At 48.1% G+C, this 19,291-nt stretch overlaps 1 long non-coding RNA gene across 1 annotated transcript; it reads right to left on the bottom strand.

Moving 5' to 3' along the window:
• Positions 1 to 5,480: 5,480 nt before the first annotated feature.
• LOC142573384 (uncharacterized) lies at positions 5,481 to 5,947 on the bottom strand. Its single transcript, XR_012826302.1, has 3 exons — positions 5,866 to 5,947; positions 5,637 to 5,751; positions 5,481 to 5,541 (listed from the first exon to the last, which is right to left on the bottom strand). It is a non-coding gene; the product is annotated as an uncharacterized LOC142573384 (long non-coding RNA).
• Positions 5,948 to 19,291: the final 13,344 nt, after the last annotated feature.

Raw genomic sequence — 19,291 nt, 5'->3', positions numbered from 1 at the left:
CCTTCAGCCTCTTCACTGATGGTCCCCTTTCTGTGCCGCGTCTTCTTGAAGCTACCTGTTTCTTTCAGCGTCAAGGAACTCCTCATAATTGTATTCGCGCTAGGTCTTCCCTCACATTGCGAATATCGGTAGACACTGGCAGCTTTCCTCTTTGCGCTCCGTGCCGCTCCCAACGCTAAAACCATGCTCGCCTTCCGCTCGCTTGAGTACGGCATGCTTTAGGCACTGCAAACAAATCCTTCGAAACGATTGCGCGGCACGACAGTAATAGGCAGTCGAGCTCACATGCATCTATAGGCTCTGGCACAGCTTGCAAGAAAAGCGGCATTGTAACAAATGATGCTCTCCCTCGCACAGGTTCCAGATGTATGATGCATGTTTTGTGCGTATTTTTTCTATTCCGCATCGACTTGAAGGCTGCAACAAAAATTGCTCTTCTCGCCATATCGGAATAAACGGCTGGTGACAGCGCGTTCTTCGGCGACAGGCGCGAGCGGGTGCTGACGAAGCACTTTTTCGCAGCGCCGTCGTCAGCCGCTGCCGGTATTTGTCTGATCCGAGCAAAGGTTGACGCCCTTTCTCGTAAGTGAAGGGAAGGCGTGACGCTGGCGATGTTTTTTACAAATCCCTCATGAGAGCGCTGTAACCGCGGCGCATTCGGGCGCACAGAGCGTGCTGTCACGTGGTATATTTTAAACTCCGCGGGCTTTCGTATTTCCCGAATAAAAACGGGCACGCTAAGTCTATCTCATTGGAGGTACCTGGGTTGGGCAATATTTGTGAAGCTCCACAATTTTCTTATTGACGCGTGAACGTTTCAAGCTATATTTAAGAAGGTAAATTATATATCTCGGCTATATTTACTCAAAGAAAACGAGCAAGAAATGGTACTCTAAGTTTAGATAAACGCTAACAACATCGACGCAATTTCTTTTCTGAGGAACGTATATGCTTTTTCAAAATCTTGGTCCAAGTTAGCAGGGGCACCCTGTATATATTGTGGTTCGAGTGCGTCTTACTGTTTCCGATGAGACGACAAGGCATACTCTTGAAGGTCTGCAGCGCTACCTTGAGCACGAGTGCTTCGAAGAATTATCGGGAAATTCTCGCGTGATGAAACACCTTGTGCAAATTAATCTGCGACATTACAAGCAGGGAAAACGTCTTTTTTTTTTAAACCGCAGTATGATGAGAACACTGGATGTTTTTTTAAATAAAGTTATTGTTGGTGATTTTCTTGTGTCCTTTGCATAAAGGAAGTTTTCTTTCTACTTTTTCTTCTCTTCTTTTGTTCTTCAGAATTTTATTTAAGCCGAGACTGGCGGAACTTTTTGTTATAACAAAGTGAAAAAGAAGGGTTTATTTTGAGAACCAAGGCAGTGCCTTGTTAAAGAAACGCACAGGCACTGAGTGCTTAAACGCTGTGTGTTTAATGTGGAATGTGGTATTATGCAAGGTAAATAAAAGTGGTGTACTTTTGCCACCACGGCGCAGATGTTTTTAAGTCTGTTTATATTTCGTGTTCGAAGTCACCACGCACAAGTTTTGACCACATGCACACACTTGGGCAAACGTTGTGGTGGCAATGTGAGCACGAAGTACCGTTGACGGAAGGCGTGTGACAGTGATAGGGCACGGTGTGCAGTAACCTTCGCGCTCTGCTTCAGTGATTGATTCCCGTTGCTCCTTGTCATTCGATCTTCGCCTTTCGCTTAAAGCATGTGCTCACGCTTGAGGACGCGCATTCCTGCGTATCCGAGCATCTCCTGCACGGCGCTCCCGTTCTTCAGATTTGCTTTCGTCTCGTCTCGTTGTTGGACCCTTTTCTAGGAAGACCCTAGCATTCTCTCTTACCGTGCTCAGTTCCATAAGCGCATGGACAAGGGTTATCCGAAGATTGTGGCTCCGTCAGACCTCTCCCACGGCGCAACATGCCCCTTCGTATCCACTTCCTTGATTCTAACACGCCTCTCTTATCGCCTTTTACAACGGCCGGACTGGTAAGCACACGTCCGAGCGACAACCTGGCCAATGTTTATTAGTAGAGGCCTGCAGTGCTACCTCATTCAGTTGGAGACAATAGGCCACGCCCTTACACACGCCTCTCCCTGGGGTTTCTCGAGGTGGCGTTGCCGCAATTGTTATATTCCCTATCGCACTGCATTCGTTCAAATGCGATCAGCAGTGCGGCTGAATTTTGGCCGAGCCAGCAAAAACGAAAGGGCGCGCACGTGTACGACCACCTGGGATGTGTCACGAGCTATGTACGTGACACATCGGGGTTTGTCGTGCAGGTTGGCCCTGTTTGCTTTACGCTAGGCTAGCATTTGAACGACTGCAGATGGTGCGCTCCCTGAGGGGAGCACGTGTAGGGACGTAAGTTTGTTCAGCTGTTTGCCTAGTCTCAAGCTTAGTCAAGCTCAAGCCTAGTCTCGGGAATTGGCGGTTGTGGAATCTCTCGAGGTGACTTTGGTTGTCGCCTCCACTCTACACGAGCAGCAGCACCCAAGCGCAAGAACCACAGCGAGACTAGACAAACAAAGCTTCACTGTGCAATTGGAGGCCTTGGGCGTACCCTCCTTCTCCTCGCCCTCTTCACTCGTTCTAGTTGTCCCTCGTTAACTATGGTGCACCTTTTCTTTCCAGCAGCAGCAGTTCCCAGGAGTTCCTTCAGGTACCCACCTTCGTCGCGTTGCATTTGCGCGGTCGTAGTAAGCGCTTGTTTACAAAATGTTCGCTCAAGAATCGTCGTGGAGTGTCACGCTCATGTGCTGTCCTAAATCGATGAGCGTGTAGATCATAGGGGCATTGTAGCTCATACAGAGGTTAGCTTGCACTAAGGAACAGAATACACAGAGTCCATATGTTCGCTCCCTTTTGATGCCAGGAACGTTGTTATGAGCAATTGTTTACATAACCTGTAGGACGCATTTCTCCTAGCCGAAAATCTAGCCTTTGATAGTTTAATGAAGAAAGGGTGCGTTTCCACATGTAAGCAACCTTTATTGCCTTTTTGGAAGTAAACAAAGACGGTGACTTTCACATCTCAATCCTACTCCTCGTTTCTTCTCAGTGCCTCAATCATCTCGTTGAATCGTCGAAAGAGCTCCTCCACCATCAGCAGGAGGAAGTCCACCAAGGCCTGCGACGCGAGTAAGAGGTTAATAACGACAACAAAGGAAAATAACGACAACAAAGGAAACAAAATCCCACAGAACTCATCTTACGACGAATGTCGACGCTAATGGAATTAGCATTGAAGTAATGTACCGACACACGATCGCCGAAACGCTTCCTGCATGAGGCGTTTAGGCAGCCAGGCTTCTCTATCGTGCTTCGATGATGATGATGATGATGATGCTTGATTGGCATCCCCTTTAAAGCGGGGCGGTGAGAAATAGTGATATCCTGGTTGAATTAATCAGGTATGCAATGCATGCTTTTCGTTCTTTTCATTCATGCTTTTCATCTGCACGGAACACGCTGCACCCTCAAGCAGCGCCGCCACGAAGGCCGAGCGTGGCGCGTATGTGAATTAACTTCCAAGTAATGTGCGCCAAAATGTAAATATATTCAAGCGCCATTCAGCTGAACAGAACCAAGGCAACGTTCTTTTCCGGCACTTGCAGCAAGTCAGACTATTTCTTCAACTTCACCTGATTACATAATTATTGACATTGGCAATCAATATACCATATTTAGTTATATACGAAGTCAATGCTAATTATGAAAGTGTACCCAATCCGTAATAGTTTCCGAACACGCTTTCTTTTGCTCAATACAAAGCTTTTTCTTCAAGCCTGAAAGAAAGCCCGTGAATTCTAAAAAAAGTTTTTCGTGCAAATGAGTTTTTTTGCTACTAGAAGGGAATAAAAAAACTCGACATCAAAAATATAAATAGGGAGTACCGAAAAATATTAACGTCTGATAATCGAAAGGATTCTTTTCGAAGTGGACCCTCAGCTTAATACGAGCTGGATGTAGAAATTTCGAAAAGTGCTTAGGCACTAATTCGTATTCTGCACCTTGTAACAGCATACAACAAACATTTTCTACATCGCATAAAACGGGCTTCCTCCCACACTTACTCCTTTGGCAACGACGATGAGGATGTTCGCCGTCTACTACTCGAATGCTTCACGTACGCGATGCAAAGACGACAGCTAGAACAAGAGCCGCACTCCACTGATCCTCAGCGACCTTTCTCACTCGGAATATTGCTGGGCCTATGGCCATCGGAAATTGGGCACAGCGAAAAGCAGTGAACGCACTTGAACATTTTTACGAAGAGACAGGCTTCGTTAAAAATTACTGGGTATCGCACCGAATAGTCACATGTAGCAACTACAACTTGCTTGTATTGTGTGCTGGTATTATCGCTTGCATGTTACGTGTTATAGTCTTTTGTATTCTTTGTATTCTCATCTGTTTACATGCTCATCACAGTCTACATCACGGCCCCTTGCGTATGTTTGCGACTACGTTAACAAACTAATTTTGGCGCGACTTACGTTTGCTTTATTTGTGTTTATACGTTTCTGTGTTTTTAGGAGTCTGTGCTGTGGATTTCTGGACCTATGAGGTTTTCTTTTTTCATTTTCTTACGACAGATCTTTTTATATTGTTTATGTGATGCGAAAAGGACTAGTCCTCAACGTTTATTTTCATTTCAATAATAACAAAAGAAAGTAATGCAAATGATGTACACATGTCTTGCAGTTTTGCAGCACTGCATCAGCTTTAATGCCCGAATTCCATTTCTTATCCGTGCGAGTGCGTATACCACGTGCGTCGACTTTGGCTGACGCGCCTTTGTTTTAGTTCGTTAGAAAGGCGGCAGACAGCGCACGGGAATGGAATGTACGAGTTTGCTTTGTCGGAGTGCTCGCATGCGGAGGTGGCACGAACGTGAGGGGAAAAAGGGCGTTATGGTCTTTGATCTGAGCTATTTGAGGTAAAGTAACGCTTTGAGTCGTGTAGAAAATATAAACAAGGCTCTTGCTTCCAACACACATTTTTAAGAGCGGGTCGTAGCTGAATTCTGTGACGGAGTGTCTGCTTGGACGTGAAGATCAACGTGGATATGACTTTGGGAGTGGACGTGAGTTCGCTAGCGAGTGAACGCTGATTAGTGCTGGTGCGTGCGTGTGAAAGAAAGCAAACGCGAGCGAGTGTTGGGGGGCATCAGGGCGAACGTCAGTGTGTGTGAGACTACAAATGTTTTTTGGTGAGTGTCAGTAATCGCATCTCTGGCCCGCCTGGCGACCGCACAGCCTGCGTATTATGTGTACACGAAAGAGAATGTACGTCAATGTGCACGGCAAAAAGAAAAAAAAAAGGAAAAAAAAATCTCGGGGCTGATGTCGTGGAGGGAGTAGGAAGGTATACATGGATTGCCGGTGGCGAGTCGCCATTCTTCCTCGTTGCAGTTTTTCGTCGTTACTCGCGTGTATAGAAAGGAAAGGATATCTCACCAATATCCAGGCTATCTGCTCTCCGGTCAGCATGGGCTGCCCCTGGCTTCCCGCGGACGGCATGCTTCTGCAAAGAAGGCACGGAATGGCGTTAGCTGCTGAGCCGCAGAACAGCTTGCACTGTGCATGCACACGCGGTGACAGGAGGGGAAGCCGCAGCACCGGCGAACTGTAGACAACTGCTCACGCGGCGCACTTGTCGATCGCTATCGTGCCCAGTCGGGACAGGATTTCTTCGAACAAGATGGGCTCCTTTGCTCAAGCTGCGGAACGGAGCCTGTCGAAACAGAGAAATTCGATGCTGATTGGGCTTGATCGTCATCGAAAGTGTGTCTTGTGTAACCGGAACATTAGCTTTCGCGAGGGAGAAGTGCGTAAGAGACCAACTTACAGGAATTGTGAGTGACTGCGCAATATGGAGCTGTAAAGAGGAGGGGGGCAGCGGACCTCTCCGTACTTCTTTGCTTTCGCAATTGAACACTGTCAACTGATTACACGCATAAACAGGCGTGTGAGACGCCGCCAGCGTTCGTCGCCTCGCTCAGCAAGCCGCGTTCGCCGAGCGTCTCTACCTACCGTTGTGTACAGTCGTGATCTATTTCAGGGTGAACACGGGAGCGCGTGGCGTTCCGTACTGCATGCGCAGTTTAGCGGCGGCACCGAGAAGCAGTGCCCATGCGCAGGGCGTCTGTCGTGTGTCGTGTGTCGTGCGTCTGTCGTGTCGTCTGGCGCGTGTCGTCTGCTACACGCGCACCACGACAAGGAAGCCGTGCGCTTCAAGAGCGGTAACAATGCTGAAGTGTAAATTACATTCACACGATGTATGAATAAACTTGAAACTATGTTAGCTTTTCCCGACGTCCCCAAGATCATTGTTGGTCTGTAGCTAAGATTTTGCGACGAATGCGTATTATACTTGTGGGCGTAACAGTGACCGCCCATGTGTTCGAGGAAGGTTTATATTCGTTCACATTATCGCATTGATCAGAGCAGCTGCTTAACCTCAGCATGGCCCGTGTTCCTGAAGACGAGAGGTGAAAAATAGTAAAAGTTTCGCTGAAAGAATATTCTCAGCGCTCTATAGGCGCATTGATGCAGAAGCCGCTGAAGAGTGTCAATAGCATCATTCAAGCCTTCAGGAAGGAAGGCCGCGTTTCTGACGCCCCACATAGGCGTCGGGCAAGGACAACGGCAGATGAAGAAGACGCGCTTGTGGTAGGTGCAGTAGTGGAGAATCCATTTCACTCCGCGAGGGAAGTGCGGGAGCTGCTCGATGTGGACGCTTCCGTTGTTACCATACGGCGACGCCTCAAGAGCGCTCGACTGCAAAGTTATGCACCTGCGCAAAGCCCGTTCTCACCGCTTCTAACAAGGTGTCACGTCTGCAATTTTCCGAAGCTCACGCCTTGTGGACTTTCGATGACTGGGACCGAGTAATCTTCTCGGACGAGTCGACTTTTTCAACACGTCAAAAGCAATGCGTGCGGCTGTGGCGCGCAAGAGGGACACGGTAAGAAAATTTTCTGAACGTGCTTTATTTTAACATACTTTCCATGCAGTTACGATCCAGCCAGTCTGCAGGGAGTCGCGGCGAGCGGACGCACCTGCGTGAACAGTGTGGGACGCGGTGTCAAGGCGTGGTCTCGGGCCTCTGCACCGCATCGAGGGCGCTCTTACTTCGCAGCACTACTGCAGCGAAATCTTGGACAACGCGCTCCTTCGTTACGCCCACGCCGCTTTCCCAGATCCTGATATTGTGTTCCAGCATGCCCTTGCGCCGGTGTACCCTGCAAAAATTGTGAAAGAGCCCCTAGAAACTCGTTGGGTCCACCGGCTCTCCTGAACGGTCAAGGGCGCTGACAGGAACATCTGCGAAAATGTGTGGGGCCGCATAAAATCAGCCGTGGTTCAACACCCTATTCATTTGGCAGCTGCGGACGAGCTGTGAAGAGCGGGAGCACCTTAGAGCAAGTAGCTTTGTGCCTGCCCTGTAGTCTTCCCTACCGTCTAGAATGGCAGCAGTTGTTGCTGGAAACGGGAATATGACGAAATAATAAAGAAAATGAAACAGCGATTAATTTCAGTTTACAGTTATTACTTTTCTAAGTCTTCCATTATGTTGTGAACAATGCACAAAATAAAAGTTGAGATGTTTACGTTCCTTAGCTCGTTTTCTGCATCGTGTGACTAAAAGAAGCCGGGAGAAAAGAAAAAGGAAACTAGGTAACGATTTCCAGGTAATTAGCGTAACGCTAAGAATGAAGAACACATTATCTAAACTGGAAACATCTCGATTTTGCTTACAGTGATATTTCGGTCACCGCCGAGGAAACAAAAAACAGCTAGCAGACGACAAGCGAGCGCTCCGATTACGTGTTGCGCGCGAAGGGAAAGTACTCTCGCCGCGCATGCGCACAGATATTGCGATGCGCCGCTTAACTGCGCTGGTAGTATCGAAAGCCACGCGCTCTCGTGTTCACGCTCACAAAGATTGCAAATTTCCCCCCGCCGCGATAGGCCTGGCCAGTTGTGATGAATTCAGAAATGAAAGTGACGTCTGCGCATTGGGCGGCGTCGCTTCGCCTCGCATAGGTTGCAGTTATTCTCAAACTTAAACGATCAAGTGGGTCCGGTGACGTAATTATGTGCGTCACTTTCACAGGCCCCTTTTTCTGTTCGCCATATTGGTTCCACCTAAAGACTACTTGTTCATGTAGTCCCGAATTTTCGGCCTCCTCTGGAATTTCTTGGTCCACCACTTTCTTGGTTATATCAAACTCCAACGGGACAACTCTATGGCATTGCAGGGACCAGAGTGATACTATCGAGCTAGTGGTGCCACACGCGGAGATCGTATATAAGCTTATAAATGGAGCAGAGTTACGCATGCATCATGGATTCTGTTCCAACGATAAGCAGTGCCTGAAAGTGGACCTGGAGAAGACCTAATTGAGAAAGAAGAAATGAAATTAATTTCATACTTTCTGGCGATCCAAGCATAGTGCAGGATGTACAACTGTTAGGTAGGTAAAGTGCAGCGATCATAGGTTAGTCAGCGCTAAGATTCACCTCCATTTGTAGTGAGAAAGAGTAAAATTGGTCAAGAGGAAACAGGCCAACATATGCGCAGTAAGGGTAAAAGCAGACCAATTCAGGCTGGTACTTGCAAACAAATAGGCAGCCTTAGAATAGAGAGATGAATATGACATAGAGGTAATGAATGAAGCCGTAACTAGGCTGTATTCAGACGCTGCATTTTAAGTGGGAGGGAAGGCACCAAGGCAACCAGTTGGTAAGCTCTCCCACCTAAAAAAGGGCTTAATAAAGAAACGACAGAAAATGAAACTCTCAAACTCAAGAGATCAGATGGAATTCGAGGAACTGTCAAAACTGATCAACAAGGAGAAAATTCAGGATATTCGAAATTTTAACGTGAGAAAGGCTGAGGAAGCCGTAAAAAATGGACGCAGCATGAAGTCAGTGAGAAGTAAACTTGGTATAGGATAAGCCAAGATGTATGCACTGAAGGAAAAGCAGGGGAATATCATTAGCAATGTCGAGGATATAGTAAATAAGATATGGTAAAGAATAATATACATCCCTGTACAGTACCCAGAGCAGTCATAATACCTCCATTCGAAGTAGTAATAAACAGGTTGCAGAGGCTGTATATGTCATTTATGCCACGTCATTGATATGTAATGCATTGCTACCTTGGTCCATTAGGCATGAGCGTTATAATATGCCTGTCCTATCATAACACTGATATTATGTAATGCAAGTCATGACATGTCATTCGTCCTCATGCTTGTATGGCATTTTTTTAATGACATGTCATGGCAGTTATGTAATTCGTGCACTTCATAACATATAATTTATGTTGTCTATGTCATGACATGAATTAAATGTCTTATATTATTCCTGTTGTGTGCGTCATGAGTGCGTGCCATAGATTGGATTGGACAAACTTTAATAAAGGTCCTGCAGGACGCACGTCAGCGCGCAGTGGGCGTCTGCCACGCAGGAAACGTCGGGGAGTACCTGGCGGCCGATGCGCGGGCCTGTTAGACGGCCCATTGCTGGTCTTGTAGGAGCGGGCTTCATAGGGTCTTCTCCTACTTGTTGGAGGTAGAGTCGGGCGGAGCGTTTCTGCACTCCCAGAGCATGTGTGCGAGTGTCGCCGTGACCTCGCACGAGGGCCACACATCGTCGGGGTGGGCGTCCGGGTAGACGATGTGTAAGATGGGGGGTGTGGGATAGGTATGTGTTTGTAACAGGCGCAGCGTTAGCGCCTGAGGCCTGTTTAGTTTAGGGTGCAGGGGCGGAAAGAGACATCGTCCCAAGTAAACGTCTTTGGTGATTTCATTGCACGTTACTGGGGCGTCCCTGTTCACGTCCAACTCATTGAGACGTGGTTGCCCAGGAGTGATGGCGCGGTCGGTAAGCGCACGCGCAGAGTCGGGGGCTGTCTCGTTGAGGTTGGGCCCGAGATCCGACCCAGGTTGGCGGGAAACCAGATGACGATGTGGTGTCTGAGGGTGCTCGGATCAGCGCCGCGGTGGACGCGTAACGCCTGGTCGGATACGACTCCTCTCTCGAACGCTTTCATGGCCGGTTTCGAGTCGCTGAGTATTATCTTTCGCTTGTCGTCGTGCATTGCCAGGGCTATGGCGACTTGCTCCGCCGCCTCGGGGTCGCGTGTGAGTACTGTGGCGGCGTTTAGTGTTCGCTGCGAGGACCAGACCGCTACCGCGGCGAAGGCTCGGTTGCATCGGCAGGCGGCGGCGTCCACGAAAGCGACGTCGTCTGCTTTCTTGTTTATGCGTTTGTGGAATGCGGTCTCCCGGGCTACGCGCCGGCCTCGATTGTGTTCCGTATGTACGTTTCGCGGAATGGGTGCGATCGTGATCAGGTCGCGGAGCTTGCTGGGAACCGGTGTAAACTCCGGTGGATCCTGGGTGTTCGATGGGATGTACCCGAGCTCGCGCAAGATGTGACCATGTCTTGGTCATCGTCAGTCGTATCTTCTGCGCTCTCTCCTGTGCCTCTGCGATCTCTTCGAGCGCATCGTGCACCCCGAGCTCGAGGAGTCGATACCTCGGCGTGGCGATCGGGAGCCCGAGGGCCCGCTTCACTACCTTTTGGGTGAGCTTATTGAGCTTTTCACGCTCCGATTGTTTCCACTCTTGCATTTAGCGGAGGAGCACTTGAGGCCCGTGCGGTCGAGGTAGGACTCGGCGGTTTCAACTGCCTCCTGCAGGGCTGATTCGATATAGCTGTACGACCCCACAGAGCACCAGCTGGTGGTGTCGTCTGCGTATACCGTATGCTTGAGGCCTTCAATCTTCGAGAGGCGTTCGGAGAGCCCGATCATCACCAGGTTGAACAGCGTCGGTGAGAGGATGGAGCCCTAGGGGTTGCCACGCTGTCCGAGCTCGACTTATTCCGACGTGAGGTCTCCGGTACGGAACACGGCTTTGCGATGGGTTAGGAAGGAGCGGACGAACTCGTAGAGCCGGCGACCAAGCTGTAGGTCCGCGATCACCGTAAGTATTGCCGAGTAATCGATGTTGTCGAACGCCTTCTCCAGGGCGAGGCCTAGTATAGCGCGGGTGGCCCAAGAGGCCCCGGCGTCTATGATCTGGTGTTTGAGGAGAAGCATCGTATCCTGCGTCGAGAGCCCGGGTCGGAAGCCGATCATGTGGTGTGTGAAACAGACTTGGTTTTCGAGATACCGGCCGACTCTGTTGAGTACGACATGCTCGGCAACCTTACCCACGCACGACGTGAGCGAGATGGGGCGAAGGTTATCGACGCCAGGCGCCTTGCCCGGTTTTGGAATGAGGATCGTCTGGGCGAGTTTCAAGGCGTCAGGTAACTCGCCCCGCCCCCACACGTCATTGATGGCGCCCGTGAGGTACACGACCGGGAGGTCATCTTAGTTTCGCACGAGCTTGTTGGTTATGCCATCGGGGCCCGGGGCGGAACGGCCGTTCATTTCGTGGAGAGCCCGGCGTACCTCTTCGACGGAAAATGCGGCGTCGAGGAGTGTGTTCTCGGTACCTGTGTAATCGGGATGTAGGGTCGGCGGGCTTGTGGGTATCGGCAGGTACTTATGCACAAGGGTCTTGACGACGTCATCCGGCGAAGCGGTGCCCTTGGCCTGGTGAAGGACTTTGGTGAGCGAGTGGCGCTGGTTCATGCGGATGTTGGTGTCGTTGAGCAAGTGTTTCAGGAGGTTCCCCGACTTCGCATTGCTGACCTGTCTGTCGACCGAGTTAAAGACCTTGTCCCATTGCTGTTTGGATAGGGTGCTGCAGTTTTCCGTTATGATCTTGTTCAGACATGCCATACATGTCATGTCTATATTTCATGTCTCGCATGCAATGCAATTATCGTCATTACGCGTTTCATGCGATGTCATTAAATTCATGACATTACATGTCATTCATTCAAGGTAACAAGAAGTCAGCCGTCGCGTCCGTGAAGTTGACTTTTCGACCTGAAGCGCGGCCTTACGTTTAAAGTCATCTTAAACCACATGATGGCGCTGGTGAGTGGCGAAAAGAGAAGGTAGGCGAAACAGTCCTTCCTTTATGACCTTATACAGGCCCAGTACTCGGTGCTAGTTACTGCATATGACTTCCATTTAGGGAACCATAACTAGGGTCCATAACTACAACCATAACTACAGTAGCTGTACTATATACCGAGAGTTTGGCGTATAGGCGTCACAGAGCGCTCTCCCGTTTCGACGCCGTCCGCCATGTTTACACCACTCGTGCAAAGAGCGCGTAAGTGAGGCCGGCGTTGGACGTTCCCGTTGTGTGACCTGTCAATTTAGACGCAACCGGGATTCGCGCTGCCGTGTTCCATATCCATTGCAACTGACGTTAGTCTGTTCTGACAAGCTCAGTGCGGGCAAGTATTTAAGATCCAGTCATGTACTTTGATTGCGATCTACTGCTCAACTCAAGCGCGACACAGATATACCTTCGAAAGCGTCATCGCAAGTGACCCGTTGCCGTGGCTTAGCGGCTATGGTGTTGGGCTGCTAAGCAGGACTGCGCGGGATCAAATCTCGACCACTGTGGCAGCGTTTCGATGGAGGCGAAATGCAAAAACGCGTGTGTCCTGTGCATTAGGGGAACGTTAAAGATCTCCTGGTGGTCAAAATTAATTCGAAGTTTCCCACTGCTGCGTGCATCGTAATCAAATTGCGGCTTTGGCACGTAAAACAACAGAATTCAAGTCAATGCATTACGGTGAATAGCGGACCGACGTGTGAGTGCGGACGTGTGCGTGGGTGCGATTTGTTTGCACGTCACGTGTTTTGCATGTGTGCGCACGCTTGTGTTGGTGCATAGGGAGACCATTCTAGAGCACGCGCTTTTAGACCCATTTCGGAAGCTTCCGCGTGTTCGGATGAGCGCGCGCTTTGTTTGAAGAAACGTGAGTATGCGTCGGGCATTGACTGTAAGAAAATGTGCATGACCGAATTTGAGTACGCACCCTTTAGGTTTTCCAACGTAAACCATGTGACGTCAGTACTGCGTTTTACGGCGCCCTGTGTCTTGCGACTGCCAAGCTGCCCATGAACTGGAAGAAAATGTGCATGACTGTGTTTCAGTATGCACCCTTTAAGTTTGCCAACGCAACCCGCACCGCCCTGTCACCTGCTCCACTGACGTGGATTAGCTCACACACGCAAACGTTCTGCCGGTCGTCGCCTGTGATTTCTTGCTCTGTGATAAGAATGAACAGATTTATTTTCACAAGAGCCGGTCTCAGAGTCTACCCTGCGGAGTTCATTAGGGACTCTTTTCTACACTATAAAGCACAATACTCAGACGAAATGACTTAGGAACCGGAATCGCGATGGTGTCCTCGTACACTGTGATTGAATGCGTTGGTCGGATCACTAGGGCGCGCGCTCTTCCGCGCAGCCCGGGGTGGTTGAGCGAGCAAGACGAGGAATGTGAACAAGAGCGCAGCATCTTCCCCGAGAAGATGGTGGAGTAGTGCCATCTTCCGGCCTCTGTGCGCTTCACTAAGTGTAAGTGTGATAAAAACCAGTGTGCGCCTTTGGGATGCGGTGAGGTGCCTGTCTGTTCTACGTGCCGGGAGTCGTTAGTAAAAGGTCTTGTGCCACGTTTTGCAATAATACACGTAATGCACGTAAACTTCCCGGTGCCTCATCAGCTTCCGAGGCTCAACAAGTCGCGCCTCGTATTCGCTTTTCGTGCAAACGGCGTCTGGCGCTCGGCAACGGACAGTTCGCCATTAAGGGGCCTACATACACAGCCTCGTTGCTCATCCAACTTCACAGAGTAGAATGGCACAGATTTTTTTTTTTTACGCGAGCAGCAAAAAAATAAAAAATAAGGTGTCACTTTAGCACACTGATGTCTTTGAATTTTATCGCGCATGAACATGATGCGAATATTTCCCCCTTAGTTTAAGAGGTATTCCTATTAAATTGTGCTTTTTATTTGCGAAGAGAATGGACCGTTACCATCCGTGAAGCTAACAAAACCACGCAAAATATTGCATTATATTAGCCGCCAGCAGCTCTGTTTTACGACGCCCTGTGTCTAGAGACCGCCAAGCTGCACGTGAGCTTCTTGCAATACTGTATTTCTGCTTCCCATTTGTAGCCAATAATCTAAGTGCCAAGGAATAAATCTAAGTACCAAATGATTGCATGATAAATAAGTAAACTGCCCTACGAGCCAAAATCTTTCTCCCGCTTGTTGGATATCCTCAAAACAGAAAGAACAACTCAGGAACAACAAAGGATGGTCGCGTAACCACAAAGCGACAGGCGTTCAATAAAATTCCTCAGATCACTTGCATCCTGCAACGTCCTATGAGTGATTAGGACTTTATTTCCTACTTGATCTCCAGCCAGCTCGTTCATGTTTACCGGTACCGCAAACATTGCGCAATGATCAACACATCGTTTCAAGGAATCTTTAAAGTGATGTGTTCTTGTTTCGCCCCGACCACTTAATTTACTTAAATAGACGCCAAATGCATTATTTTGTGTGTAAGCGCTTAAATGACAGTGCGGCCATAAAAGTTAAACGATTGCGACGAACGGAGGTCGCGACGATCACAAATCGCGTGATTGACACGTGCAGTCGCTAAATTTATTCCAGCACAGAGGCTGCAGCGAAAAGCCACATGAGCTTTTACACTTCATAAAATGCATACCCCCATTTACGACTGCGATACAACCAAGAAAAAAATAAACTTTAAAGGATATGTGCGCCATACGCGCGCATGTAAACATCTAGCGGCTAGTCGACGGCCCTTTGTGAAGTTTGGCACCGGACTCACGCGCCGTTTACTTGCATTCTTCTCTCGTGACAGCAAGCGCTTTGAGACACTGTGCCAGCTTCGGATTTGGGCCACATTCCACCGTCATTTCCCCGTATAGCAGGTAAAGCCACGTAGACCCTGTGCGGCATTGTACCACCTGCATGTTTCAACGTTTAATAAACAAATTTAATTTAATCCGTGGGTTTTTCCGGCCAAAAACCACGATCTGATTATGAGGCACGCCGTAGGGAGGGACTCTGGATTATTTTGACCACCTGGGATTCTTCAACCTTAACCGAATGCATGGTACACGGGCGTTTTTGCATTTCGCCCCCAACGCAGTGCGGCCGCCACGGCTTCCAACGTTTGTTCGCATCAGAACGCATCGCATCATCACTTTAACTTGCACCCCATCACTTGCGTGTAGGTGCCTACCTTATAACACTTAGTCGCTCTTGACGTCAAAAGCCGCGTTTCTGTGGCTAATGCATAAACGAGAGAAGCACTCATACACTGCACCCAACAAACGCTACGTCGTAGACTCGCGTCTCACAGCCGTAGTAGAAGTCGCGCCATCGTCGCCACCGTCCTGCTGTCGTCACGCAGACGCTGGCCTCACACACACAACTGATCGTCTTGCAATAACACGTTGGTACACCTGGTAACGCTTTGCCGAACCCCGGATCATGCTGCATCACCGGCTACTAGCAAAACGGTTCGCCTAACATAGATTCGCAGAGCGCGTGGGTCGTTGTTGTTGTTTTTTCCCCTCTTCGTTGTTTTTTCCTTTCTTCGCGTGACAGTTTCAGTGGATTTTGGAAGACTGATGTTTATTTCGCAAAATTTAACAAATGAAAAGAAGTGTGTGCACGCATTGTGCTGGCCCATACACATTAAAAAAAAAAGTTTGCATTATTTGTAGTTTTCTTCTTCCGCAACAATAATCGTTACCTGCGTTGGCTTGCGCTTCCTGTCTTTAAATATCTACCGTCGCTACTTTTCTGTAGAGAATGCTATGTCACGATGATAACGCGCATGCCGTTCGTGACCTGTAAGTACCGCTCTAGCAGCGTTGAAGAAAGCAAACGCGGGCAACAAAGATGGCGATTATTGCTGTGGGACAAATTGAACCACAAAGGGTGAAAACTTTTTTGGCAGGATAGGCAAAGGCTAGTTCTGGGGCCATTTACAAAAATGTAATTGGCAATAATCATTAACATCCCATATGACGGAATGGCAACAAAAGTAGACTCAAGGAAAGTGTATATGAACATTTACGTAAGATTAGCAACATGCGGAACTCATTAATAAACAAAAACTCAGTATAAGAAAACATTTAAATGCGTCGATGAAAGAACCTATGGATGGCATACCCGCGTGCATGATCCCTCTATACCGAAATATATAGAATGAGAAGCTCCTCAATCAGTCTTTTTATTTACCAACATTACTCCACAATTTGCAGTACGGATATAAAGAAATACGCATGCCAGGAGAATCGCAATCAGCATGTCTCCCATGGAAGGCAGCGCCACTGCGCGCAGTGGCCGCCAGAGGCGCCACGAACTACGCGGGCGTCGCGGGCGTCCGAGCAGACGAACACTTTTCAGCAGCCAGGGTTCTACGGTTTATGTTTTCTCTGAAGAGAAAATGAACACGCGAAGGTGAGCACACTTCTCTACAGTGGTAGTTGCTATAGCTGTTTGTTGAGGAATTTCTGCAGTAACGTAATACACGAAACAATTGTCATTTTCATTTAAGCTTTCTGCCGTACTACAGGTGTCACACGGCGCAGCTTTGATCGCGATCAAGCCCGATCCGTATCGGATTTCTCGGTCGTGATTGGCTCCTTTGCGCAAGCTGCGAGCGTCTGCCAATCATAATCCTGAATTTTGATCCGGATCCGTCTTGATCGCGATCAAAAGTGGTCGTGTAACACCGGTATTGCATAGCGTTCTGAGAGTCGCAAGCTCCGTCTCCACCCAAAGCGCAGATGATTCAAATTGCGGTTTGTTTACTGTTTGTTGTAGGAGGCTTTATGAACGCTTAAAGCAAGTCTCGTTTTGTTAATGATAACGTCAACGCTAGCAAGAGAAATTAGCAGATGCGGAACAACATGTTATTTGTTTTATGAACGCCGTATTGTGATCACTGGCCTCCTTTATTATCCGATAATCTATCGACATCTTGTGCCGTCTGCTACACCGTCTGGCACTTTGTCATCTTTGGTCGTTTTGTATGCATCCTCGGCATAGCCAGGAATTTTGGATATCGCCTCTTCGTCCAGCATTTGAACTTCACCTCAATACAGCAGCGTAACTCAACGCACATTTAAAAATATATATATATTCCAAATATCGGCCTAAATTCGACAACGTTCAATTAGTAACGTCGTGGAGGTATGCCCTTCTAATCACATACGTATGTACGGAACTTTGTCATAGCTTCTCTGCTGCGTTATAACACCGTTTTGGTCAGAAAAAGTGCCGTAAATGTGTGTGTTGTTATCATGACGTATCAGCGCAACATACAGACCCCGACGCAAAAATAAAGGAAGAACACAAGCGCTGTCTCTCAACTTGTGTTCGTCCTCCATCTGTGCCTGTCGTCTGTTGCGCTCATTCATCATCAACATATTCGAGCCGGCCAGTTTTCCGCATCTTCTTTCTAATTACAAGGGAGCACTTCTCGACGTTGCTATCTGGAAGTTGTTAAACGGAGGCTGATCTTTTGAAATGTTGCCGATTGAGCTGCGCTGGTGCATCGCGGGGAAGTTGGACAGACAGCCAAAGGGGCAATGACGAAAATTCCTGCACTTGGAAGCCTTATCGGTATTACGGCTGAAGTCTACATTTGTCAATCTTGTCAACTAAGCAAATGTTCGCGTACAGCGTATCACACGGGGTTATACACCGTTCTTATCGCTGTACAGAAGAATTCCCCGAACATGGGACGGATGTGCGCGGTTAGCAGTTTTTCTGATTACGCGGTTTCTATGTTATTTCCATAATCCTAATCCATAAGAAAGGGCACCACAAAGACTTGAAAACATATAGACCGATCAGTTTACTGTCCGTTGCCAACAAAGTGTTTACTAAGGTAGTCGCAAAAAGAATCAGGAACACCTTAGACTTCTGTCAATCAAAGGACCTGGCAGGATTCCGTAAAGACTACTCAACAATGGACCATATTCACACTATCAATCAGGTGGTAGAGAAATGTGTGGAATATAACAAACCCTTATATATTGCTTTCATTGATTATGAGAAAGAATTTTATTCAGTCGAAAACTCAGCAGTCATGAAGGCATTACGGAAACAAGGTATAGACGAGCCGCATGTAAAAATACTGAAAGATATCCATAGCGGTTGCACAGCCACCGTAGTCCTCCATAAAGAAAGCAACACAATCCAAATAAAGAAAGGCGTCATACAAGGAGATACGACCTCTCCAATGCTATTCACAACGTGTTTACAGGAGGTATTGAGACCTGGATTGGGAAGAATTTTGTATAAAAGTTGATGGAGAATACCTTAATAACTTGCGATTCGCTGATGATATTGCCTTGCTTAGTAACTCAGGGGACCAATTGCAATGCATGCTGACTGACCTGGAGAGGCAAAGCAGAAGGGTGGGTCTAAAAATTCTTGGAAGAGAACAGCAGTTTACGATAGGTAGCGAGGCACTGGAAGTTGTAAGGGAATACATCTACTTAGGGCAGGTAGTGACCGCGGATCCGTATCATGAGGCGGAAATATTCAGAAGAATAAGAATGGGCTGGGGGTGCGTTTGGGAGGCTTTCTCAGATCATGAACAGCAGGTTGGCATTATCCCTCAAGAGAAAAGTATATAACAGCTGTGTCTTACCTGTACTCAAGTACGCGGCAGAAACCTGGAGGCTTACGAAAAGGGTTCTACTTAAGTTTAGGACGACGCAACGAGCTATGGAAAGAAGAATGATAGGTGTAACATTACGGGGTAAGACAAGATCAGATTGGGAGAGGGAACAATCGCGAGTAAATGACATCTTAGTTGAAATCAAGAAAAAGAAATGGGGGGGGGGGGGGGCATGGACAGGACATGTAATGAGGAGGGAAGATAACCAATGGTCATTAAGGGTTACGGACTGGATTCGAAAGGAAGGAAAGCGTAGGAGGGAGCGGCAGAAAGTTAGGTGGGCAAATGAGATAAAAAAAGTTTGCAGGGACAACACGGCCACAATTAGTACATAACCGGAGTAGTTGGAGAAGTATGGGAGAGGCCTTTGCCCTGCAGTGGGCATAACCAGGCTGATGATATTATTTGGAAGGGATAATACTAATTGCACGAGACGGTACGGTTCCAATATGGAAAACTGTCGTTTCTTTTTCCTTTTTTTTCTTCTTTTAACCTGTGCCAGATAGCTATGCGACCAGGCGGGTATAACATGAAGTTTGTGGAAAAATGTTTTATACGGGTGTCACATGCACAAATCTGATCGCGATCGGGGCCGT

The sequence above is a fragment of the Dermacentor variabilis genome, chromosome 1 (assembly GCF_050947875.1).
Source record: "Dermacentor variabilis isolate Ectoservices chromosome 1, ASM5094787v1, whole genome shotgun sequence".
In the NCBI taxonomy this organism is placed as follows: domain Eukaryota; kingdom Metazoa; phylum Arthropoda; class Arachnida; order Ixodida; family Ixodidae; genus Dermacentor; species Dermacentor variabilis.
Note: the sequence above shows the minus strand (reverse complement) of the source record. Positions and strands in the feature narration are given on the sequence as shown.